This window comes from Physeter macrocephalus, chromosome 10 (genome assembly GCF_002837175.3).
Source record: "Physeter macrocephalus isolate SW-GA chromosome 10, ASM283717v5, whole genome shotgun sequence".
In the NCBI taxonomy this organism is placed as follows: Eukaryota; Metazoa; Chordata; class Mammalia; order Artiodactyla; family Physeteridae; genus Physeter; species Physeter macrocephalus.
The window spans coordinates 5,617,066-5,644,378 of record NC_041223.1 but is presented as its reverse complement, the minus strand read 5'-3'; the positions used below and the strand labels follow the sequence as shown (position 1 = coordinate 5,644,378).

At 36.7% G+C, this 27,313-nt stretch overlaps 1 protein-coding gene and 1 non-coding gene across 5 annotated transcripts in view; both read left to right on the top strand.

Moving 5' to 3' along the window:
- Positions 1 to 27,313, top strand: part of PACRG (parkin coregulated) — a 527,628-nt gene that overhangs the window by 162,707 nt on the left and 337,608 nt on the right. The gene's annotated exons all lie outside the window — the stretch shown is intronic.
- On the top strand, positions 5,386 to 5,458 carry TRNAA-CGC (transfer RNA alanine (anticodon CGC)). The gene has a single exon. It is a non-coding gene; the product is annotated as a tRNA-Ala (tRNA).

The following is a 27,313-nucleotide window of genomic DNA, read 5'->3' as shown; positions in this document are numbered from 1 at the left end:
AAAAAAAAAAAAAAAAAAAAAAAATTTGTTTTGTTTCAGATATTTGGGATTATTACTAAAATCCATCAGATCTTGATAAAATATTAAAAGAAAATAGAATTTTTGGCAATATCCCTGTTTTATTATTTAATATCTAAATACATTATTTGACTGATAACTAGTATGTACATTTATAATTCCCAAACCAAAGAAAGTAGGTTTAAATCTCATCGGTTGTTAAATGTAAATAACTGTTTAATTCCAAGAGTGATTATCCCATGGGGTGAACAAGTACCAGGGTTATCTCTGCTGCACGCCAGCCCTGAAAGATGGGCAAACCTGAGTAAGTCTCTAAAGATATTCCTTCTTGTGTGCTGAGTGTTTCCCAGTTGTGTGGCTGTCACAGCCCAGTGTTAATTATTGAAAATTAGTGGCAGTATTAGGCAGTATGAAGAGGGGGGTACTGGTATGAAGGAGGCTTTGGTAACAACCAGAAACCAAGAGGGGAGGCAGCTTAGCAGCAATCAGTCAGGGCATGTAGGACTACTGAACTTTCTAGATCCTGTGTGGGGCACAGCACTGGCATCACTAGGTGCTGTTGCAAATGCAGAATCTTGGGCCCACCTCAGACCTTCTGAACCAGAATCTGCATTTTTATGGCTCTAGTGGTCAGTTACCATCTGGGAAGCCCTGGACAGAAAAGCTTCCTTCCGTTCTCCTTCTGTCTTACTCCTCTGATGTCCTCTCTGTAAGGAAGGCCTTCTTCCTCCACCCAGGGTAGGCCTCAAACACTGAAAAGAGACGATACAGATGAGCAGGACCTGAACTAAAGTAATCACACCAGGCATGTAAAGAAATTGCTGGGTGTGAAGAGTACTGAGATTTTAGGATTATGGAACCTCGCTACCTGGGAGACAGGTGATGAAAACAGCAGCTAGCATTTATTGAAGCATTTGGATACTTCATTAACCCTGTTTTACAGACAAGGAAACTAAGGCAAGAAGTTAACTTGTTCATGGTCTCAGAACTAGGAAGGTACTAGGAAGAACTAGGCAGTTACTAGGAAGAACTAGGAAGTTTCCCTCAGTTACTCTAGTCACCTTGACTAGCGTAATCTTGTCACCTTGTTTATTTTATTCAAAAGATTTATCATGAGCTGAATTTGTTTTATTTGCTCATTCTTTCTCCCCAACTAGAATTCTTGATATCTGCACTACATCTATCTTACTTGTTTCAGTATCTTTCATGATTAGGATGTAGGCTTGGTGAATATTATAAGCTTACTAATATTTAATCAAGTGCATATATATACTAATATACAATTCATAGATATATAATATGAACAATTTAACCTGGAATAGAATAGACCAGGAGAGATATGACATCTGGCCTGTAATAGCTAAAGGACTGTCATGAAGAGGAGGGACTTAATTTATGCTAGTGATAAGAGCTGTCCAAAGAGGTAATGACTTGTTTGGGGAGGTGACAAGTTCCTGGTCACTATAGCTGATCTCAGATAGGCAGGGTGATTTGGGGGCAGAGATATTGTAAAGGAGATTCATAATTTTGTGTGATAATGGCTTTTAGAGTTCCTTTCAACCCTGATTGTCTTTAAGAAGTTGAGTGCAGTGATCTTCCCTAAGATGCCTATTGTTCTTGGTGGGAAAACAGACTTAGGTTCTTTAGTTGCAACCCAATACACTTCATCAAAGCCTAGGTTGGGCACTTACACTTTTTTTTTTAATTAAAATGAGGTGGAAAGAAATCAAAACAACAACAACATATTTCAATCCTGTGGAGCTGCCTTTGCTCAATAAGTCTTTAGAGTGTCTGCTCCAGAATCTCATTCAGAGTCATGTAAAAGGAGGAGTTTGATTACTTTGTAGTTTCTTTATAATTTTTACAACAGATTTGATTACCCACATTTGTCACACATTTTACTCATCAGATTTCAAGTCAAATAACTTTTGCCTTGAATCCATCCCTGATGGGTGAAGTGTGCCTCCACTGAGGATATTTAAAAGAACAGGTTCAAGTCTCTGAAAGCAAATCTGTCCAAAAATATTTTGCACAATGGCAGAGCTAATACATGTAGAGTTCCTTCCAAGGTGATTGCTCAGAGACGAACATCTATTAGATATATTGGTTCTGTTGGGAGTGCTAAAGAAAACACACAACATATTTCATTAATGTCATATGATATGTGTATTTCAATGTGTACATGCATATCAAAATACCAAAACTCTTTCTTAAAAATAATTTTTGTTTTGTTTTGTTTTGACAAGAAGATCCGTGCTGTATGACTTTGCACAGTGCACAGCTCAATACTTAGGCCTTTGCAATTATAATATGCATTTATTCTGCCATTTTTGGAGATATTTTCATAGCATTTAAAAAATTATTATGTGTTTCCTCTGCACATGTACAATCAATGTGTACTAAGGCTCTATATGTGATTGTAGTATTGCACTCACAAAGAAAATAGCTGTAAGTATGAAATGATCAGTTTGGATGTTCCGAAGAGTAATTTGAGTGGTTTGAAAACTTTTAATGTTTTGCGTAAAATATATGGCTGATTGTATACCTTTAAATCGCCCTGAAACAATGTAGTTTATTTTCTATGAATGACGGTAGAAATTCTAAGCATATCCTTAGCGCATAACTTATTCCAAATTGTATCCTTTTCTATTTTTAAGAAATTAAATGCTTTTTCATGTCTAGTTCTAATTTATCATTTTGTAGTTATGCCCAATGAACTGATAGACCATTTTCCTATCTTATTAAAACACTCAAGGCTTGCTATTCTGACAATACATCAAAAGAAGAGCAAAACAAGGAGATGTATACGGAACACTTAAGTCAAAGTCACCGCTAATACAAGATTTTTAGGTCGAGATAGTATAATTCTTAACAATAAAGGCACAGCATAGTTTGGTTTTGCTTTAATTTTCAGATCAATTTTTTAGACAAAAATTATCCTGTAGTTTCATATTTGACCAAATTATTTTCTTCTGAATCTCTCCAAAGGAAAATAAAGCATTTCTTATATCAGTTTGACCCTGCTACATATGTTGCCCTTAAGGTTTTGTTCTTCAATTCCAAAGACTTTTTAAAAACTTTTTTTAATGGAGATATAATTTATGTATAGTGAAATGCTCAAATCATTTTTTTTTAAATTTATTTATTTTATTTATTTTTGGCTGCGTTGGGTCTTCATTACTGCTCATGGGCTTTCTCTAGTTGTGGCGAGCGGGGGCTACTCTTCGTTGCAATGAGCAGGCTTCTCACTGCGGTGGCTTCTCTTGTTGCGGAGCATAGGGTCTAGGCATGCGGGCTTCAGTAGTTGTGGCACGCGGGCTCAGTAGTTGTGGCTTGCTTGCTCTAGAGCTCAGGCTCAGTAGTTGTGGCGCACGGGCTTAGTTGCTCCACGGCATGTTGGGTCTTCATTACTGCTCATGGGCTTTCTCTAGTTGTGGCGAGCGGGGGCTACTCTTCGTTGCAATGAGCAGGCTTCTCACTGCGGTGGCTTCTCTTGTTGCGGAGCATAGGGTCTAGGCATGCGGGCTTCAGTAGTTGTGGCACGCGGGCTCAGTAGTTGTGGCTTGCTTGCTCTAGAGCTCAGGCTCAGTAGTTGTGGCGCACGGGCTTAGTTGCTCCACGGCATGTGGGATCTTCCCAGACCAGGGCTCGAACCCGTGTCCCCTGCCTTGGCGGGTGGATTCTTAACCACTGCGCCACCAGGAAAGCCCCTAAAGACATTTTAACAACCTTAATCCAAGAGAGAAGATAATATATTTATCATTTGATCATTTTCATAGCTTCTACATTTCTGCTGTAATAATATACCTTAATGTTCATCCTCCCCAGCTACCAGTGTAAAGCTCTTAGATTAAACTATGTCTGGTTATTTAAACATCCAAAAGCTGAAATCTTTGATTATTTCTGCCTTTTCATTAAAGGAAAGCTAAAATTTGTGCAGATCTTGATAAAATTGGTATCAGATTAATGTGAATTTCCCCAACACTATGGTTTGTTGCATATTCTAGGTAGTAATATTGTTACAATCTGCTTCTTCCTCTCCCCCCAACTATGTAAGTAAGAAATGTCACTTTGTATGCAAGAAACTGAATGGAGGATGAGGAATATTGGAGAATATGTTTTTCTCTGGGGGAAAAAGAATGATATATTAATAACCTAATTAAAATACCTAAGTGTTTAAGATTGGGGAATATATAGATGTCTTTTACTTTTTTGTCTCCCTGCTTCCTTTAATTTGGGAAACTTTCCCAATTCCCCTTCATGTAATTATGGTAGGTTTGTGAACTAGAGGCTTTATTCATCCTACCTCTGGGTGAGCCAGGATGTCACTTAAGATTCTCCAGAGAAGCAGAACCCATAGGATACACAGAAATAGACTTATTTTAAGGAACTGGCTCTAATGATTATGGGGACTGGCAAGTCCAAAATCTGTAGGGCAGACTAGCAGCTTGGATATTCAGGTAAGAGTAAATGCTGCAATATTGAGTCTGAAATTTATAGGGCAGGCTGGCAGGCTAGAAACTCAGGCAGGTTTTCTATGTCACAGTCTTGAGGCAGAATCCCTTCCTTCCATCTCTGGAAAACCTCAGTTTTCTGTCTTAGTGCCTTCAACTGATTGGACGAGGCTCACCCACATTATGGAGGACAATCTGCTTTACTTAAAGTCAACCAATTTTAAATGTTAATTACATCTACAAAGTACCTTCACAGCAACATCTAGACTACTGTTTGACCAAACAGCTGGGCACCCTAGCCCAGCCAAGTTGACACATAAAATTCACCATCACAGCCCTGCTCCCCAGGGCTCTTCCATGAGACTGATACAGACTCAGGAAAACCAGAGCAACATTCTCTTTCTGAAATCATAGCTATAAGGACTGTGCTTGAACTTTGGGTTGGGTGGGGATTGGGGAGCAACATTTCCAGCTGGTTGAGAGAGTCTGCTAGAGAATGCAGCAGACCCTGGGGAGAGTGGGAACATAGGGTGATGGAAGGAGGGAGAGAGGGGCTGAGAGCTAGGGAGGCTGTCCAGATGCGGGCATCTGAGCCCTGGATTCAGCTGTGCCATGAGTCCGACTCTGCCCAGAAATTCCCTCTTTTGCTTGAACAACTAAGACTGTTGACAAATGAAGAGGAACTTTGAAAAACCCTTTAATACTTACAGTTATCATGAAGCAGTTAAATGTTAAATGATGTTCAGAAATCCACTGAATCATTTGTTCACAAATGTTTTAGTGCCTATTTTTGTATTTGTAGAAATGCTAGGCATTGGGATAAAGCAGTTTGACCTGTTTGATAAAAGAGGCAAATGGTGAACAATTGATGGCAAGTGAAATAAAGTTTATAAAAAAGGGTGGAGATGGGACTTCCCTGGTGGTCCAGTGGTTAAGACTCTGCATTCGCAATGCAAGGGGCTCAGGTTCAATCCCTGGTCAGGAAACTAGATCCCGCATGCCACAACTAAGACCTGGTGCAGCCAAATAAATAAATAAATAAATATATATATATATATATATTTAAACGGTGGAGATGATACAGTGGGAGAGTAATGCAGGAGGAGCTGACCATCTTGGGTTAAGGAATTAGACTTCCTTGAGGAGGTGCGTGTATGGTGACACCTGAAGGATAAGGATGAGTTAGCTAGAAAAGGGGAAAGAGGGTTCAAGTCAGAGGGAAGAGTATGAGTGAAGGTACTAGAGTGACAGACAAAGAATTATACAAGCAATTGAAAAGGCAGAATGACTGATAAGAGACAGAGACAGGAAGAGAGGCAGGAAGACTTCATCTGAGGAGAGAACTGAGCATCAGCCAAACCCTCTCAGGGCCCTTGTAAACCAAGGCCAGTATTTGAGGAACAAGGTAGATGGTAACACCATTACCCGAGACAGGTGTGCTGGAAGGAGGAATTACTTTGAGAAGCCAACATAGTTGTTCAGTTTGGGGTTTGCCAAGTTAGAGAGGACATATTTAATAATGTTTGGTGCTCAGGGGGGATGTCTGCACTGTCACCTGGCATCTGTGTGAATGGGGTGGACAGGGCCCTAAGGATGGAAAGAATTCTTTCTGAAGAGTATTTAAAAAAAATAGTAACAGAGAGATAGCACTTTAGTTTACTGCCACTTAAACAAATTTACCAATTATGGAAGAAAGGAAGCCTTTCAATTTGCTGATCAGACACCAGGGACACAGTCACAGAGTGGGAGTTGGAACAAATCCCACAGCTCATCTAATTCAACACTTTAATTTCAAAAATTAAAAAATTGAAGCCAAGAGATCATCAAGACCAAAAATAAAACTACCTGATATCTAGTACTTTGCTTTCTTCTACAGTTTAGTGCAAAGGGGGGGAGAGGAAGGGAGCACTTTAACATGACAAATATTTCAATTTTTTTCATACTGTACTCTCAATTTTATTTGGATGCCTATCCACCTAATTTCACTTTCAGTTAATGTTGAGCTATGACTGATTGGCAGTAGCCGCCTGAAGCACTGTATCTGAAGCCACATTGGTTTGCAGTGTCTACTACAAGTAGGGCATCTATCTAATGTCCAAACTACTCTCAAAGGACAGTGAAATGAAGATCGATTATCAATTTTGCAGGGACAGCAGGCAGGAGCCAGGACTGTCCCTGGCAAACTGGAACCTGTGGTCTCCCCAACCACAAGGGATGGAGGAAGAGAATTAGGCACAGGTGCCATTTTTGCCATTCCTGTTTCATACGGTTTTCCCATCAAAGTTAGAATTTATTTTGATTTTGACAGAAAAGAAAAGAAGAAGAAAAGGAAAAATAGATTCCCAGCTGTGGCAAGGTTTTAGAATTTTTTACTATCATCTTCTTCATGGAGATTTATTAAATGTTGACCTTGAATGTTAGTAATGTTTTTTTTTTCAAACAAGAGTAATTAAAATAGAGTTACTTTCTATAACTCTACCTTGATCCAAAAGAAATATCTCAAAAGAGGGAATATGTAAGCGTTGGTCTTATCCAACGCTCATAATTCTGTTCTTTAAGTCAACTCCTCTTTCCTCTGAAAGAAAATTTTCTGTACACATAATAGCTTTGTCTCTGCTTTTGATGAGCATTTTTAGAGTGTTGGAAATAACGTTGGCAGGATGGAAATTTTTTAGTATAAGTTAAATAATCAGTAGAGAATAGTGCTTCTAAAACAGTTTTAAATGCCAAATCATATTTAAAAGAATCATGTAATTAAAGTTAAATATCAGTACATTTAGGAAATATAGTTATCACCCATGTTAAGAGAAAATTTAATATTTGTAATAATGGTAAGGTATATAGCAAGCACCAATGAATGTGCTTGTTTGGAATTTCCTCTTGACCTTCTTCACGTGTAGGTGATGCCAGCTCTTCTTCCATGGTGTTTACCTACACATCAATAAAAGCAGCATCTCAGAAGGAGTTCAGAGTATCAAAAGTCTTAATCCCTCTGACTTTGGGATTTCTAGGGAACTGACACATTGCCAAAGAATAGGCTCAACATCCATTACCACTTTTTACTTGAATCTCTGTATCTCAAAGCAAATTTCACTGAAAATAATAATCATAATCTAATGTATTGGAGAAATGTTCATATTATGGGAAGTGCACAATCACTTCTAGAAGCTAGTGTATTAACAGCATGTGAAAACCAATGAGTTTTAGGGAAAGGTATAAATGTGGGGAGATGCAAATTGTACTAAAATGTGGAATTCTCACTAATGTGAGGAGCTAAGGTTTTTAGGGTATTGAAAGTTAGTATTCTATGAAATGCTTCTTAAGCAGAAGCCTTAAGTAAAAAGCCTCCCCAAATAAAACTAAGCCTAATTATTGAGAAGCACCTGTTCATATACCATGAGCTCTTTATTTTAACTATCTGCATATATCTGATTTTTTTTCTATTCAAGACATTTTTTCCTGGAAAATACGCATTTGTTTATGCAAATTTTGCCCTTTAAATCTTGCAGCTTTTAAAGATGTCTGCTTTCTAGTCTATAGTTTTGAAATGGTTTATAGTGACATTATTAAAAATATTATAAATATATGCCTATTTTCTGTATTTAGTAAGTGGATATCTGAACTCATTTGTGAAGCAGATTTGAAATTATATAATTTTTCTTTCTTCCAATTGGATATTCCTAATTTTTTTTAGTCTGAAAATCAACTCTTGGCATCATTTGAAAATTGTTCTGGTCAAGAGGAAGGAAAAAGTATAGAAAAATATTTTCTACAGATTTATCCCATTAGATTATAGGTCCCAAAGTCAAGGTTTGTCTGGTGGAATTTCATCAAGCATGACATGGTAGGAAAAAGAATGAGTTAGTTTATTTTAATCCATAATCTCAAATAACATATAGACCCATGAACTTTTCATATGGGTGGCTTGCTTTTTTTCTGGGTGGCGGGGAACTGTATTATTTCATATTTATTATTTCTAAAAATTGCATTTCCATTTGAACTAGACTCACAGATACTGTTGAAGCTATGAAACACATTTCAAAAAAAGTTCTGATGTCTTCAGTGCGTATCCATTCTTCCAGTAGAACAGTGAGCTGAGTCCCCTTTATCTTTCAGAATGTATATAGCCAAATCTTAAGGACCAGACTTATTAATAGCTACTGTCTTCAAGTATTTTCCGTCTGATTTCAGTGATTTAAATCTCATATGCCTTGAAAACTTAAATATTTATGTATCACAACAGAAAAACTCTAAGTGGCATTTCCAGAAAATTTTAAGAGATTTTTGTGCCTCTCAAAATATCGAAACTGCAATTTGGGTATATTACCACTAGATGTCACTGACTTGTGATTTTTAAATGCTGGAATTTAGCCAGAGACGCATATTGGGTTACCCAAAAAGATCGTTCAGGTTTTTCCATAACAGATTACAGAAAAGAAAAACCCGAACGAACTTTTTGGCCAACCCAATAGTTGGATCAAATCATATTACCTACTTTTTCTAATGGACAAGCAACAATAATGATGTTACATTTATATGTGATTCTGAAGCTCAAAGTTTAGTCAAGTTGTCCAAATTTGCATACATAGGTTCTAAGTAATAGACGTCTATGATTCCAAAGGCATACTTTTTTGCAGTCTCAAACTGGATTACTCTTAATAGCTATTAGAGTTTTAGAGTAATACTCTATAGGACTACTTAGGTTGTATTTTAAAGAAACCCAACATAGCCTAAGTACAAAACAGGGAATGTGTTGGCATATGTACAGAAGTCCAGTGACATACTGTCTTCAGGCATGATCAGTCCTAAAAGCTCTAAACTATTTTATCATGGCACCATCTCTCAGAAGGCTCTCTGCCACATGGCAGATGATACATCCTGGCGGCTGAAGAGCCACATTCTGTAGGTTCATCAACCCCAGCAGACCATCTTTCCCAGTAATTGGCAGAAATGAGCTGGAATAAGTTTCGATTAACCAGCCTTAGGTGACAAGAACAACAAGGACCCAGTCACTATAGACAGGAAGATGGGGGCACTTTGATTAGCCTGAATTGTATGTCCACCCCCTGGCTATGGACATACCACCAGTGGCTGTGGGATCAGTCTGACTTAAAACATAGGGGGGTGATTCCCCACAGGAAGGGCAGGGGGCACTATTACTAAAAGATGGGGAGATAGAATTTGGATGGGCAAAAACAGCAGATGTGCACAACAAATTGTTGAACTATTTTCCTGCGTCTCTACCCTTTCAGGAGAGGAAAGTTGTATCCAAGACTACTAGAGTGATCTTTCTAGAATAAGATCTGAAAATAACACTCTCCTAATTGGGATTGTAAAACAGATAGCGAGTTGGAACCTGCTGTATAGCGCAGGGAGCTCAGCTCTGTGCTCTGTGGTGACCTAGATGGGTAGGGTGGGGAGTGGGGTGGGAAGGAGGTCCAAGAGGGAGGGGATATATGTATACATAGAGCTGATTCACTTCGTTGTACAGCAGAAACTGACACAACAATGTAAAGCAACTATACCCCAATTAAAAAAAAAAAAAAGAGCACCGAGATATAGTACAAACTTCTTAGTACACAAGGTTCCTCTCGACCTAACTTCTTCCTGTCCTTCTTTACTATTCTCATTTCCAATCACTCTCCTCGACTCCAGCCACACAGAACTCCCTGTAATTCTTCCAAACAATCATATTATTTCATGTACTACTTCCCACCTCATAGTCTTATTACTCTTTCTCCTAACAGAGACTTTCCTCAAGTTATAGCTTCTACCTGAAGCCCTTCCACGCTGTTGTCTTTATTTATCATGTAAAATCACCCTTAAGCATTGCTTTCTCCAAATTTCCTTCCTTGACCCCACCCCTACACTTAGACAGATTTAGATATTACTCTTCTACATGTCCATGGTACTTTGGGCATATATGTATCATTAGCATTTATCATACCATATTATAATATTTGGCTTATGGGTATATCTTCCCATTAAACAATGAGCTTATGAAGAGTAGGGACTGTGAATTATCTGAATTATCCTCCATGAATTATCTCTCAGTATTTTGTACAGAGCTTGACACATAATAAGCATTGAATGAATGGTTGATCAATGAGTGAATGGATGTATGAATGAATGAGTGGATTCACACCAGTTTGACACCAAAGCAATTCCCTATTTCCTCTCTGCAAACAGCTGGTGAAGAAACATTTGGGAGGCAGTGTGCATTGAGTGCAAGCTGCAGAGCTAGAAGACTAATGCTCAAAGTCCTGCTTCTTCACTTGCCAATTGTGCAGCTGTGGGCAAAGTGCCTAACCCTGTGTACCTCTGGGTTCTCATATGTAAAAAGAGGAGGATAATCGTTTCCATATACCAAGTGTTCTCTTCTTCAATTTTTATTAACCCTGCAATAAATATATTGATAATTATTCCTGTTTTAGAGGTGAGTAGAGTGAGATTCAGAGTGGTTAAGTAGCCTGCTCAAGGGCACACAGGTTCTAAACTGGGGAGTGAATATTCTGCTGAGGGATTGCCTGAGTCTAAACCCTCGCAGTTTCAACTGTGCCAAGATTTCACAACTTGTATTTATTGACTGGAAAATGGTCCAGGGAAATATTTTTCTTACCTTAGATAAATTTTCTACTAATGATTGTTTTCTGTATAAGAATGTAACCTGAACCAAACAGCTTTTAGATATTGCTATAGTTGAGCACACTACTTTTAAAATATTTAATGTTTATCCCTTTGGGTAGGTGAACTGAGATAGTTGATGAATAAATGACAATTTTTTAATTTGAATTGAAAAAAAAACTATTCAACCCCTGTGCTGTTTGTGTAGATATTAGCAATTTGTTCCCCCAAAAGAACAAGATCTATTGAAAAGTATGTCTAGTTCACAAGAGCAGAAGTTTATTCAGGATGCAGTTCAACTGGGTTTCTTTTCTCCATTTCCATGTGTCAGACTGCCTAAATAGAGATAATTGGGTCTTCAAAGCACTAGATGGAAGCATTAGCAGTTCATTGCCCATAATTTTCTCTGCAGATGAGTTCTGAGACCTACCCAGAAATGAGGAAAAGTGGGTCAAACCAAAAGTTAAAGAAACTTTCTCACCTTCTGGCAAACCACTGGCAGCCAGCACTAGCTGGCTATAGTAATTCCGAGGATTATGTATAGCTCATTTTACCATCCCAAACTCATAACGTTAGACTTCACGTAAAAGGATAATTGACCAAACTGTGTCATATTAAGAAGATCAGGAGAATACTGGACAATATTTTTTAGTAGGATAATTGATATACGTTCCAAGTCATGACATACATCTGCACTGATATCAACTTGTTTTCATTTACTTAGACAACTGAAATCAAGAACTAAGTTATTTTAAGCAAACAGCTTCATTTTACATTCATTTATTTCTGCTTTGCATGAAGCACTGCTGCATTATAATGTGATCAAGCACAATAAAGTGTGTTTTGTTGTTTTTTATATAGAAGAATTATACCATTCAGGTAGATGTACAATTTCACCTAAAGTGTTTTAAAAGTACAAGTGCATGAGATTTTGTTCTCTTCCCAAAATAACTCTTACTCAAACTTTAGAACCTATAGATTTTCTACCTCCTGTTACCAAAAACAAATGAAAAGTTCTGAGCCAATTGTCTGGAGTTACTTAATTGAAGTTATTTAACTGGTGGTGACTTTTCCAATGTGTCTGAATCCTTTGGAAAAATAAAATGGCCGAAAATAGCTACTGTGTTCAGAATATTTCCAGAATACATATATACATACTACATATCATATAAATGTATGTAATATATATATATATACACACAATATATGCAGTAAAAATAAATGAATATATGGTATACATTTATATGATATATGGTAAATATATATATATATATAGTATTTATATTTTATATTTGTAGATCTCTCCTGGTACACATATGTGTGACAGTTCTCTAGGTATATAACCAGAAGCAGAGTCTCTACGTCATGGAAAATGCCCATCTTTAGCTTTACTAGATATCACCAAATTCCTCTCTACTCAAATTCAAGATAATTTAAGGAGGGTTTATTTGCAAAGATTTACAAAGTTATGAAAAGGGGGCAAACCAAGCGACAATGCAGTAACCTAGGGCTAGTGGTAGCTGAGCTACTGTCCTAGGCCCCAACGACTGACAGGAGAGGAAGTTTACTTGAAACTGGAGATCATGTAGAAAAAGTTGCCTTGAGAGTAGTAACCTACAGTGGAGAAGACCTCGCATAGAGGAGCCAGAGGAATAAATACCCTGTTTTCATTCTCCACTCTTCTGCTATTCTTGTGCCAAAGCCCACCATTAGTCCAAAAGTATTGTAAACTAGAAGGTATTGGAGTCTGTTAATGTTGACCATACAGGTCAGCTTCTCATAGCGAAGAGCAGAGATGGTCTGGAAGGGGAAAATGAATGTGTCCACTATAATATCTATCCAAGTCATTAAAAGTATCCTTCTACTGTTGCTGCTAAAACTGCTATGGAGTACTCCCTATCATATTTCTTCCATTTTTACCTATCCTCTTATCCAGTGATGAACTCCCAGATTATTTCCAATGCCTTGTTGTCACAAATAAAGCTGCACTGAATCTTCTTGTCTCTTTATGAACTTGATTTCTGAGGGCTGCAGATCCAGGAACAGAACTGATTGGTCTTCAGTGCATGTTTATACTTCATTTGACTGAAAAGTAATGGTTTTTCACTAGGCATGAATTTCATGTGCATCCTTGTTGTTGCATGTAGCAGTAATTCTTTCTCTTTTCCTTCTGAATAGTGTTTTATTGTATAGATATGTTGTAATTAGTTTATCCATTCACCTGTTGCTTGACATTTGGGCTATTTCCAGTTGGGGGCTTTTACAAATAAAGCTGCTATGAATATTGGAGTAGTAGTTCTTGTTTGGACACACATTTTCATTTCTTTTGAGGAAATATCTGGGAGTATAATGGCTGCCTTTTATGGTGAGTGGCATGTGCTTATCTTTTTAAGAAATTACCAAGTAAATTTCCAAGCTAGTTGTACCCTTTTACATTCCCACTAGCAGTATATGAGCATTCCAGTTTCTCCACAGCCTCACCAACCATTTGATATGTTCATTCTTTTTAATTTTAGCCAATCTAATGGATGTATAGTGAGATATCTTTTTTGGCATTTTCCTCATCACTAATGAAGTTGCTTATCTTTTTATGTACTTCTGTAGCTTCTGTGAAGTGTCTGCTCAAATATTTTGCCCATTTTTATTGGGCTAATTGTCATATTATTTAGTTGGAAGTATTCTTTATGTATTTTAGAAACAAGTGCTTTTTATAATACATGTGTTTCAAATACTTTATCTCAGTCTGGTTTAGCTTTCTGGTTTTCTTAAGGGTGTCTTTTGAAGAGCAAATATATTTAATTTTGATGAAATCTAATTTATCATTTTTTTCTTCTATGTTTTGGCTTTTTGTATAGTATCTAATAAAATTTTGCCCACCCCAAGATCTATGTTTTGTTTATTTTTGTAAAAGTTTAATATTTTTAGGTTTTACATGTAGTGCTATGCTCAATTTTTAGTTAATTTTTATGTACAGTATGAACTGTGAGTTGATGTTAATTTTTTCCACACAGACATTAAATTTACCCAGCATCATTTGTTGAAAAGATTCTCCTTTCCCCATCAAACTGCCTTGACATCTTCATCAAAAATCAATTGATGATCTATGTATATGGGTCTATTTCTAGACTATTCTATTCCACTGATTTATGTCTTTATTTTTGCCAATTTCAAACTGTAGCTTTATAGCAAGTCTTAAAATCAGGTAGACTTTAACTCCTCCAGGTTTTGTTTTTACTCATTTTGGCTTTCCTAAGCCCTTTGCATTCCGTATGAATTTTAGAAATCAGCTGCCAATTTTTACCAATAAAAAAGACTGATGGAAGTTTGTTTGAGATTGCACTGAATTTGTAGATCTACTTGGGGACAATTGCCAGTTCCAATCCATGCATATGTTATATATTCAGTTATTTAGTTCTTCTTTGAATTTGCTCAGGAATGTTTTCTAATTTTCAGTGTATAAATCATGAATATCTTTTGTTAGATTTATTCCTGGGTGTTTTGTAACTTTTATCATTAAGTGGAATATAAAATTTTATTTTTGAATATTTTGACGCTAATATATAAGAATATAAATGATTATATATATGATCTTGTTTTTTTCCTCCTGTTTCCATTTTATATGCTGAATTACACTGAGTGATTTCAAGTGTTAAAACAACCTCGCATTCTTGAAATGAGTCCAACTTAGTCATCATGTATTACTTTCTTCATATATTGCTGTATTTGATTTCTTAGATTGTTAAGAATTTTTGTGACTATCTCATGAGAAAATCTATAATTGTCTCTCTTTTAAAAATTTTTTGCCGAATTTTGGTATTATATTATACTGGCCTCCTAAAACTTGTTGGACAGTGATCTTTCCTTTTCTGTTTTCTAAAAATGTTTATGTAAGTTTGGTATTATTTCTTCCTTCAATGTTTGATAAAACTCAGCAGTAAAACCATCTATGCCTGGGGTTTTCTTTTTTGGAAAAGTTTTTCATAACAAGTTCACTTTTATTAATAGAGGCATATTTAGATTTTCTATTTGTTCATGGACGATTGTGGTAACTTGTAATATTAGAGTCTGCGTCATCTAACTTGTCAATTTTGGGGGCATAAAGTTGCTTACAGTGTTCTATTATTAACATTTTAACAACTGTAGAGTCTGCTGTGATAACCTCCTTTTCCTTCCTGATATTTTGATATGTGTTCTCTCATTTCTCCTGATCAGTGTTGTTAGGGGTTTGGCAATACTGTGACCTTTTCAAAGATACATCTTTTGCCTTTGTTAATACTCTCTATTGTCTGTTTTCTATTTTATTGATTTCTGCCTTATCTTTATTATTTCTTTACTTCTACTTTGAGATTACTTTCTCTTATTTGTCCAGCTTCTTAAAGTAGAACCTTGCATTGATCATTTTAGGTATTTCTTCTTTTTTAATTCATGCTTTTAAAGTTTAAGTGTTTATCTAAGCACTGCTTTACTGAATCTCACAAATTTTGATATGTTGCATTTTAGTTCTCATTTAGTTTAATACTTTCTAATTTCCCTTGTGATTTTGTTTTTGAATCATGAGTTATTTAGAACTGTGTCATTTATTTTCCAGATATTTGCAGTTCTTCCAAATATGTTATTATTTATTTCTGATTTAATCCTATTGTGGTCAGAGAATATATTCTGCATGATTTTAATACTTTCAAGCTGTTTATGGCCTATATATAAGTCTATCTCCGAAAATACACTATGTGCATTTGAAAAGAACGCATATTCTGTTCTTGTTAGATGTAGCATTGTATAACTGTCAGTTATATAAAGGTGACTGAGCTTGTTTTTCAGCTCTTACTCATTTATGTCTAGTTCTCTCAATTGCTGAGAGAGATATGTTAAAATCTCCTACAATGACTGTGGAATTGTCTATTTCTCTCTTTAATTCTGTCAATTTTTGCTTCATGTATTTTGGGGGATTATTATTAGGGACATACTAATTTATAATTATAATGTCCTCCTAACGAATGGGTCTGTTATCATGAAATGGCTGTCTTTGTCTTGAAATCTATTTAATCTGATATTTAAATAGCTATGCCAGACTTCTTATACCTATTGTTGGCATGTTACATTGTGTTCCACCTAATTACCTTTAATCCATTTGAGTCTTAATATGTAGAGTGTGTCTCTTCTAGGCAGCATATAGTTAGGTCTTGCTTTTTAAAAATCTCTGTCACTAACTGCCTTTTAATTGTTGTGTTTAAATCAGAGGTAGGCAAATTTTTCTTAAAGGCCGGATAATGTTAGGTGTATCAGTCCAAAAGACAAATTTGAAGAATATACAGTATATATATATATATACATATATATATATACACACACACACACACACACACATATATATTAAATATAATCACTTAACAATGTAAAACCATTCGTAGATTGTAGGCATTAAAAAAAAAAAGGTGGCAGGCAGATTTGGCTTGTGGGCTATAGTTTTCCAATCTCTGTTTTGTACTATTAATATCTACTATGATTATTGATATTTCTAGATTTAAGTCTATCATTTTATTATGTGCTTTCTGTTTGTACCAGCTATTTTTGCTACTCTGTTCCCCTCTCCTGCCTCCTTTAAGAATATTTGAATGTATTAGTATTTCATGTTAATGTACTCTTAGATATCAGCTATATCTTTTGTATTATTTTTGAAGTTACTTTTTGGATTACAACATACATACCTAACCTTCCACAGCCTACTTAGAGTTAATATTGTACTGCTTGATATGTGATGTAAAAGGCTTGCAACCACAGAGGTCCCTTTACCACCCTCCCTACCTTTATGCTATAGTGTGATCTGGGTTATATCCGCCTACACTGAAAACATCATAAGACATGATATAAGTTTGGGGCTGCTTAGTCGTATATATATTTCAAAGACCTTAAGAGGAAAGTGCATTTATATTTACCCAGCTATTTATCATTTCTACTGCTTTTCCTTCACCCCTGAGGTTCCAGATTCCTCCTTATATCATTTTTCTTCACTCTGCAGAATTTCCTTCAGGATTTCTGGTAAAGTAGGTATACTGACAATGAAGTTTCTAAGTTTCTGTTCACCTGAAAATGTTCTTATTTCTCCTTCATTCTTGAGGGATATTTTCACTGAGTATAGAATTCTGAGTTGATAGTTCTTTTCTTTTAACACTTTAAATAGATACTATCCCACTATCTTCTGGCCTCTGTAGTTTCTGATGAGAAATTTGTAATTTGTGGACATTTGAATCATTTTTTCTCTGTATGTGATACGTTGTTTATTCCTAGCTGTTTCAAAGATTATTTTCTTTTTCCTTGACTTTCAGTAGTGGGATAATGGTTAAGTCCAGGCATAGATTCTTTGGAGTTATTCAGTTTGCAGTATTTTAAGATTCTTGAATCTATACGTTTATGTGTTTCACCAAATTTGGAAATATTGTCTATTCTTCAAATATATTTTCTGCTTTATTGTTTTTCTCCAGTCCTTCTGGAAGTTAAAGTATAGATTTCTTATCACATACTGTACCTTTTGCATTTCATTCTGTTTAGTTTGTTTCTTTAACCTGTTTTTCTTATGACATTCTCCTCTCTTGTAGAGACCATGTTATGTGGTACTCTGTTCCAGAGACCAAATAGTTTCATGAAATTTTTTACTGCAGCATACAAGTAGATAAGTTTTACAAACATATACTTTCTCTAAGTCTTCCAGATGCTATTTTCTCCCTCCTTTATAGGCTACAGGTCATGTTTTTAAAATTTTTTTTAGAATTTCCATATAATTGATATATATATGTATATAACATATAATTACATCATACATGATATAATTGACATATGGCCTTGTGCAGGCTTAAGGTGTATAATGTAATGATTTTGTATATGTATATATTGTGAAAAGATTACCACAGTAAGGTTAATTAACACATTTGTCACCTCACACAGTTACAATATTTTTTTTTATAAAAAAAGGAGGAAATCCTTCCATTTGTGGCAACATGGATGGACCTTGAGGGCATTATGCTAAGTGAAATAATACAGACAGAGAAAGACAAATACTATATAATTTCACTTATGTGTGGAACCTAGGAAGACAGAACTCATAGAAACAGAGAGCAGATTGCTGGTTGCCAGGGATGGGGTGGAGGAAGAATGGGTAACGGTGGTCAGAGGGTACAGATTGTTACATATCCTCAAACAAAGCAAGAGCTCATAAGAGTCGATATCTGACAAGAGACACAATGAATGAACAGACCTCAGTCCTCTTCTCTGTCCACAGATACAGTGGACAGATCCCTCTCTCAGAACAGTGGTGGTTAGTGTATGATACTCCCAAAGTTCCAGTTTCTCTTGGTGGCTTATTTCTTCTACACATACTGCCTTGTCTTTTAATTGTCTGAAAAAGTATAATTCCCAGAATGCATTAATTTTTGTCTCTTTCCTAGAATATTTTAATTATGGAGACCGTGCCTTCCAAGTTGCCCTATAGCTTCATTTGTGGTGTCACTTTTGCCTGGTTTTAAGGCTGGCTTCATATTAACAGTCCTTTTTTGAGAAAACTAAATTTGGATATTGCTGGTTTTACTTATAAGGTTGAGTTATATGAAGAAACCTTGAAGTGATGCTCATGAGCACTTCTCCTGGCCCCCGAGGTACACAGGAAGGGGGGCCACTCTCATCTTCCGCCTCAGCAGTGAGACCATCCCTCAGTCTTCTGACTACCACCAGTCTCCTCTGCTTCTGCTTGGAATTTAGGGATATTTGCAGTCTGGGCAAATGGTCTTACTTCTGAGTTGAAAAATACAATGCTCCTCGAGGAGTAGAACTCTCAAAGGTCAGCATTCTGGCCCTGTGCCTCTGAGTCAGGGGACAAGTGTCTCCAGGTCCATTTTAGAGAAAAATTAGAAGAACAGGTTTGTATTCAGGTAACCAGACATCATTTTAAATCAGAATGCACACCTCAATGCCAAGTTTTTTAATGAAGAAAGCATTTCTAGCTCTCTCCCTTTCCTGCCTTTAGTCTTTTGGTTCCAAATTCTAAGTCAGCTTCTGACCTTTCTTAAGGCACAGCATTACTGGAGCTCTGACTACCATATCCTGTGCACTCTCTCACCAAGTCTCCCCGGCTTCGTCTGCCTTCTCCTTCTAAGTATGAGCTTCATTTAGCAACCGTGTTTGGAGATAACAAACATCCTGAAAACACAGACAAAATGGAATATATTTATATTTGTAGGCTTCCATTCATGTTTGTGTAATGATTCTTGTAGTCCTTAGGACTGTAGACCATTCTGTAAATGGCAAATGTATGGACAAGGTGTAAATTTTGTGCTATCTGACTAGTTATTTAAGTGATAGTAACACAGTGATCAACCTTTTAACACATAGATAGACAAATTATTACTTTTCCTTGTCACTTTGTTAGTAGATTCTATAATATAGGACTTTTTAGACCACTAGATATTTCAAATTAATAATGTTCAATAAATTAGAAATCCATTTTCTCCTCGTTGTAGAAGGAAGCCAGTTGTCATAGGTATTATTTATTAATCTTTCTGGGTTAAATTCATTAAAAAATGTGTTCTGTTGGAAAATTTGATAACATTTTATTTTTAGTGACCATGAGCTAATACTAAATTACAGTGTAATGCTTCTGGAAGTGCATGTGACATCCATATGAATACCAGATGAACTCATAATTATCTGTACTATAATAATGAATATCAAGCCAATTTATAATGATACACTTAAAATAAAGCACTTCTGAAATCTTATGTTCTCATCAATTTTAAGAATGAGACGTGACTATAGCTCACTGGAGCAACTGTGGGCATTCAGTGAACTGCACTCCAGGCTTCAGTCTTGTTTTCTGGTATTTCAGGCACCATGACAATGATTCTGAAAACTGAAAAATATCATGACACCATGGTGGGAAGGGGGCGGTGTATGTATCCAAGGAGGGCATGTTTATAGGTATGACTATGAGAAACATTTTTAAGAATAGAATAAAATGACTGCTGCATTTCAAAGGAAACTACAACACATATGTATTAATTACTAAACAATTGAGGAACATAATAAAAAATGTCCAGTGGCTAGCTAGTGAAAGTATGCAACCCTAAGCAGGCTTAGCCAATTACTTAGTAAGTAAACTGTTCTATTTTACCGTCAAATAAAAATTTATTTCTCTAGGTTCCCTTTCTGTGTCACGAAAGAATAATTTTACCAAGTTCACGGGCTGTCTTATTAAATTTAATAATTAATATTGTAGTGATTTGGCATACAAGACTGATATTACATATTACAAAGATGAGAGAATCCAGGGATGCTGGCATAAGGCAGCTAAAACTTGCAGCTGGACCATTATGACTGAAGAGAGGATCAAGCTCTATAGGAGTTCAAATAAGGGAGAGGAAGCAGTTAGTTGCATATTTTAAAAATAACATTTGAGATAAGCCTTAAAGAATGCAATATTGGGACACATAGTGGTTTAGAGGGTGTATTTTAGATAAAGAACACAGCATGGACAAATACATGGAGACAGAAAAGTACCATATGTTTCTAGAATGACAAAGATGTTTTGTGTGTATAAAGTTCATGCCTGTGATTTGTGGGGAATAAGCACAAAGAGATAGTGTACAGTTTCTGATGAACTGAGGCCTAAAGTGACCAGATAAGAAGTTTGGCGTTAATTCGTAAAGACAGTGTGTGAGTATCCAGGAAATAGAAAAAGACAGAAGCTTTTTCAGTCATGAGTCATCTGAGCTATGCTCCTGTCGCACTGTGTAAAATGGACTAGATTAAGGAGTAGAGGAACCCAGGGTTCCCAGCTAGGGGGTTAATACAATGGTTCAGTGAAAGTAATACCCAATGGTGGCAGCGGGAGAGGAAAGGAAGGATGCAGATGTGTGATAGGCATGGTGGACCTAGCATCAACAGGGTTTTTGGGCTGCTTGTTCACAATGAATCCTTCCCCAACATACTGTTTGTCGTTGATTGAGTCAATATTAATTGAATGAAGGCATTGCATTGAATTTCACAGAACTAGGTTTTTACAGAAATGTATGCCCTCACGTATTTGTGTTATTCTGGTGTACATGATGCATTAAAATTCATTTAAGATGATTATAAACATTTAAAATTTACCTGATATAAGTAACACAAATAAATATGTAATAATAAATCAATGAATTATACACATATAAGATACAGGTATGTATATACACATTTTGTGAAAATAATCTGTGCACGTCTGCCTGTTCTCAAGAGATGAGACCCCTGCAAGGCCAAAGCACGATGAGACCCACTGACCACAGGTTGGACTCGGCCACAACCGACTTTTCCAGCCTCATCTCTTACACTCTTTCTCTTCGCTCTGCCATCTCACCATCCCTCTTCTCAAGCACAGCTCTTGGTGCATGTTTGGTGCTTGCTATTGTTTACTAAATGAAGAAGTGGATGGAGGGAGGGAGGGAGGAAAACAGGGATGAAGGAAGAAAGGGAGGGAGGAAAGGAGACAGCAAAGGAAGAGCACAGGAGCTGTGCATCCACCTTGCCAGCTTTATCATCTCAGGCAACTTAATTAACTCCCTGAGGCTTGAGCGTTTCAATCTGTAAAAAGGAAACAATAGGATTGTTAAGAAAAATTAAAAACGAACGTATTATGATATCTGGTGTTATACCAGCCAGATAGTAGTAGATATGCACTTAGAGTTGCTCCCACCCTGGTAATGTCGTATTTTACCACCTGCGTCCCACTCTTCCTTTCTTCTTTGGGTTCCTTACTATAGACTCTTGGATGGCGGAGATAACCGTGGAGGCTGATAGCTATGGATGGATGAATCGGTGATGGAATCAGTATGTTTCTAGTTACTAGATTTGTATCAATCCATCCAAATTCCCTTACCTAGTCTCTTTTATAACTATTGGCAAATATTTTTAAAACTGTTGACTGGGTATGAAGTGTGGGCAGTGACTGTGCAACAGAACAGCTCAGTGGTTCAGAGCATGAAAGTCTTGGCCTCATGAGTATAGTTCTCTAACTCAGCAACTGGCTACAGGTCATCATCAAATACTGGTAAATAAAAATACTCTGTCATTTTCAGTAGAGCACAGCTAATATAGAGAAACTAATTTGGTTAGCAAAATTAGTATTTTTAGGTAGGCAAACAGAAGGTAAAGTTTTTCAGTCCATATTTAAATTAGAGCTTGTTTATATTCTAGATCATAGGGAGACAAAAGCTCTTATTTTTAAATTCTACAGAAATGTGAAAATAAATGTGATTCATATTATATCTGCCTAAGGCGTTCATAAAACACAATTTCCAAAATAATGTATCTATTATATTTTATGTTCGTGAGGATAGTTTGGAACATATAGCTCTACTCAGGGACTTTTGAACTAAGCCATGGAACAAACTGCAATAATTAGCTGAACTACAAACCAAACTTAAATGTTAATGTGTTTTTACATAAACAACTTCTTGTTACAGCAGATTGTTTGAGGAACTTAAAAACATTTTTTATACTCTGTACCTAAATCAACCAGACTTGTATAGACCCGGAAAGGACTAATGGGGGTGAGCAGGAGGCTGACCTGCCGTGTTCACGCAAAACCTTTCACCCTCTCCCCCTAGGCGACCAGGCTGCGTGGCAGGGCCTATAAAAATCCCCTCCGTCAGTTTCTCTGACCTCCAAGGCCAGCGGTCGAGAGGAAGAGCTGGTGTCTGACAAGGGAGCTTGACTATATCCCTGGGCATCTCACTTCCCTCTGGACCTATTTTCCTATTATGTGGATGCCTGGGAACTTTTTTTTGTATGCTAAATACTGTGAATTTTATACATTTGGAACCATATATTTTTGTGTGCCTCTCAATATTCTTGAGCATTGTTTTGGAAAGCAGTTAAATTACCTGCAAACAATTCATCTTTCCAAGGTGTTCTTTAAATCTTTTTGATAAGTTAGGGTTGATATTTTTTTCCCTATTACTAAGCCAATACCCATCTGATTCTTCTTCCCAGTGCCTGTTGAATCATGAGGGTTTTCTGCTCTGTCTGGTGAGAACATGATCTAGTCCCAGCCCTGTGACACTTTGGGGAGTGTTTCCCCCGCTCCTTTTGGGTGGTTCGTTCCACAGGCTCAGGCAGTTTCCTTACATGCATGCACCAATCAGTATTCTGTCAAAGACTCTCTGCAGGTCTCCAGAGCTTTCTCTCTTTTTCTCTGAGCAAATGTCTCCTCTCTTCTGTCCTGTGAACTGTAGTCATGTTGACCTCCCAGGACTCCCAGCTCCATCTGGCTTTGTGTAGGCCTTCTCTAGCCCTGCACCAGACGGTGAACTGGAGCCATCGTAGGGCTCCTCTGGGGACCATAGTCCTGTGCTGCTTGATGCTAAGTATCGAACAACCATTGTTTCATACCATCTATGCTGCTGTTTACTATTTTAAGGAGGGAGAATAAATCTAGTCCCTGTTACTCCATCTGGGCTGGAGGCAGAAGTTGAATTGGTCAAGGTGATAAAAAAGTTAAAGAGATCCAAAATGCTCTCAGTATTGTCCATTGTTATTAAACAGAACAAAGACTGGCACCTTTTCAACATCTTTGTGGATGGATAAAAGGCTTAATATGCAGGGAAACTGTTTTGTAATACGATATTGACTATGAGTGGTAAAACTTTTAGGGACTACTGGAATCTTGAGAGTGTTATCAAATGATCTCCCAGATGTGAAAGTGGCCAGGAAATCAAGTGGTTTTCTTAAACTTGTTTTCACATTTTATTTAAAATGTCCTTAATACATTGCTAAGAATTCTTAAAACTCTATGTTATGTTTTCTAGGTATTCAAAATAAGAAGCAGTGTAACATTGTTTATCATCTGAGAGAAATTATAAATATTTCGTAACTACTGTGACTGAAAAGAAAAACAAAATCAAAATGTACTCGCTAGAGGTTTGAAGTCTAAAGCCCTTTGAAGAAAAATTTTAAATTCTAAAAAATTAGAGATCATAGAAAATTGGAGGACAGTATAAAATTAATATTTATTACTATGGATTGGATAACATATTACCAGATTTAAACTTAAAATCTAAAGACTGGGAACAAAATAAAACACATCTCAGACTTACTGTTTTCAAAAGACCATCACCAATAGCTACACATGCACAAGAATTCCATAGACTTGCTATAAGCAGGATCCCAGAGCTCAATTTTATTTATGAACGTATTAATTTAGGAAGTCTTTGCTATTCACTCAACATGATTTCATTGCATGCTTTGTCTGTTACTAAGCTATTATATGTACATATTATTTTCACTTAGCCAATTCCCTAAAGCAAGAATTGCTTTGCAGTCCCTAAAAATATACTTGGAATTGGGGGTGAGGGTACATTCTGGCACTTAATCCTGCCAAGCAGATGATACTGTGGAAAATATTGCCATTCTGGTGCCACCAAGAGATGAATGACACCCTAGCAATGTATTGTCTCCATAAGAATTTTGTATTTCAGTTACTTATATTGGATATCACTTTGTTAAACACGGGATCTAACTCTTGCTTTTGTTGATAGGCTGTTTTAAGAAATATCCTTGTATTATATAAAAGCAAATAATTTATTTGAAAAGTATATATTTGTAATTTGTCAGACACGTCTTGATTTTTAGTTTCACTACTCACTTTCATGTTCCTACCAAGATGTGCCTTTCTAAAATATTTTAGAAACCATGCATCTATAAGATTTTAGTTAGTTGTTGAATGCAAGAAGAAAGAGAGAAGTCAAGGACAACTTCTAGGTTTCTGATTTACATCGCTAGTGAATGGTGTGACTTCAGAGGGAACATGGGGAAAAGGATGGGTTTCTATGAGAGCGAGATAGGTGAGTTGAATTTGGAATATGCTGAATTTGAAAGTGCCAGTCAGACTAGCAAATGCATGTATTGCTTTGAAGCTCAACAGAAAGATCTGGGCTGATATATTTACCAGAGTGGATGGTTACGTTTGGGGTAGCCTGCGTAGAGCAGCACTGACCAATAGATATGTATGAACCACATATGTAATTTAAAATTCTTCTAATAGCCACATTTAAGAAAATAAACTTTAAAAATACTAATTTTAATGACATTAGCTCAATATATTCAAAATATCATCTCAACCTGTGGCACTAGCCACATTTCAAGTGCTCACGGCCACATGCAGCTCCTGGCCTGTGCAGGTGTAGAGTGAGAAAGAAGGGCTGTGAACAGACCGACGTTTAAAGATGGAGAGCCCTCATGTGAAGGTTAAGAGAGGTCTTTCTGGAGCTCAGCTTGCCCACAAGTAGAGAGCAGCAGCTTAACACCTTCCCCTCAGGGATTACTTTCTCAATAGCCTGAAACATCCAAGGTCACTCCCCAAACTAGTTTCCATTCTGAGAAAGGACCTCTTCTTTCCAGGTTGCAAGTCAGCCGTGACCTCTCCACCTGAGGCTCGCAGGTGTGTTTACCAAAAATATCTTCATCAATGCAGTGCAATGTGTAGCATTCCTACAACAACTGTCTGCGTTTAGTGTCACATCCTGCTCACTCAGCTGCACCAGGGACTTCCAGTCTCGGAAGTGGACATGTGGGAAAGGCATAAGGCAACGAAACCACTCCCTTGCTTAGTGCTTTGCAGTTTATTTGCAGCCACTGTCAGCCAATCCCAAATTGAGGTCCAGAGCCAGCACTGCCAGAGTCCCAAGTTTAGTGGAGGGGAGGGGAAGATAATCAACTCAGCTTTCTTCTCTTCAGTGTTTTCCTTTATTCCTTACTCTTCCCTCCTTCTCCTATCCACTTTCTCATCTTTCTATTCAACTCTTATGTCATTTTTTTCTCCTTCCTTTAACTGTAACCTTTTCTCCTCTTGTTTTCCTTATTTTCTCCCATTCTTTGTTCTTATTTCTTTCCCATTTATTGTCTATATTTTCCATTCCCTATGTTTTATTATACCTATATATAATGTAAATATAGAATATATAGCTATAGGTATTCTGTATTATATATATATATTTCTACCTACTCTATCTGTCAAATCATTTAACTGCCTTGAAGAGATAGTTTCCTTTCATAATTATTGGCGTAATAAAAAAGTGATACATTTTGGGAGGATTATTTTCATTTAGCTGACTCTAACATGGACTAGAAACACATGTTTTATGATCTGTTATATTATTGAATACTGTCTTATGCGCCAGACTTTTATTTTATTTTTATTTAAGCAATATTTTAAATCCATAATTACATTTAAGTTGTTAATTTGCAAAATGTATTTAGTGCCTGCTGTCAGCCTTTTTCTTAAATTAAGAACCATGCAATAAATTAGTTCATCCTGGTAATTATATTTCCTGAAATTATTGATGCAAATCAAAACTAGAATGTCAAAGTATTTTCTCAAGTGAAGCTGAACCAAACCCATAATTTAGGTTTGTTGCTAATTCTAACTGCATGTAAACACTCCTTCTAATAGATTTCTATACTTCTTCTGGATCATGGATCTGGAGCTATGGAATATTACAGTTGAAAAGAAGCATCAAGAGCAAATCTTTCAAATATCTCATTTTACAAATATTTATGCTGTAGCTCAGGGCGGTGTCCTGATTTGCCCAAGGTCAGAGAGCAAGTTAGAAGCAGAGGCAGGTTTGGAAGAGAAGTGGAGATAATTCAAACTTAGTAGACCCTGCTCTGTTCTAGGCAAGGCAGGGACTCGATACATCCTCTTATGTGTTCTCTCTGTTATCTGTGTGTGTGTGTGTGTGTGTGTGTGTGTGTGTGTGTGTGTCCGTCCAGAATGAAGGAAGGAGAACAAGAGGATGGCTTCTCTAAGAATCATATAGCATCGGAAAGGAATCTGTCCCTTCACAAGACGTGAAGATAACATCTAAAGCTCCTCCCTCCACAGCCCCATACCTGGACTGGTCACCAGTATTCTCAGCTGGTCTCATTTGTTGTCATCAGCAGGCTCAGGGGACAGTCTGTCCTTCTGTTTTGGTTTGTTTTCGGGATATTTTTGGGGAGGGGTGAAATGTTATGAAGGGATGTGATGACAACCACCGTCATTTAATCACCCCAGCACACAGGATCATTGCTGCACATTCACAGTCTGGGATAAATGAGTTTTTATTAGACTTGTACTACAGTACAAGATATAAAAAATATTTTTAGAACTCAGAATTTGTTTTTAAATCAAATTACATGGGCGAATATACACATACTTA